Source organism: Lipotes vexillifer, unplaced genomic scaffold (assembly GCF_000442215.2).
Source record: "Lipotes vexillifer unplaced genomic scaffold, Lipotes_vexillifer_v1.1 scaffold54, whole genome shotgun sequence".
Lineage (NCBI taxonomy): Eukaryota > Metazoa > Chordata > Mammalia > Artiodactyla > Lipotidae > Lipotes > Lipotes vexillifer.
In genome coordinates this window covers 3,163,394-3,163,647 of record NW_006789324.1, presented here as the reverse complement: position 1 = coordinate 3,163,647, position 254 = coordinate 3,163,394, and the positions used below count along the sequence as shown (strand labels likewise).

Below are 254 nucleotides of genomic sequence, written 5' to 3'. Positions count from 1 at the left end.
TGTTCCCAGGTGTTCAGCAGGGGCTGAGTCATGCCCTCCACCCACCCCAGCCAAGGAATTTATCATAAGTATTTCTGCACTGTAAGAAGGGTAGGGCTGGACCTCTATATATGCTAAGATCCCTCTGAGCTCCAAGGGTCCAAGATTCTGAATGCGTGCCATTTGCTCAGTGCTAAGATTCCTACCACTTGTTAATTGTTCCATGGAGTTCCAGGGATGCGCCGAGGTGCTGCAGGACTTCTGCAGGTGGAGCG

At 51.6% G+C, this 254-nt stretch overlaps 1 protein-coding gene across 2 annotated transcripts in view; it reads right to left on the bottom strand.

The window, feature by feature from the left end:
* Positions 1 to 254, bottom strand: part of FGGY (FGGY carbohydrate kinase domain containing) — a 412,679-nt gene that overhangs the window by 209,866 nt on the left and 202,559 nt on the right. The window lies entirely within an intron of this gene.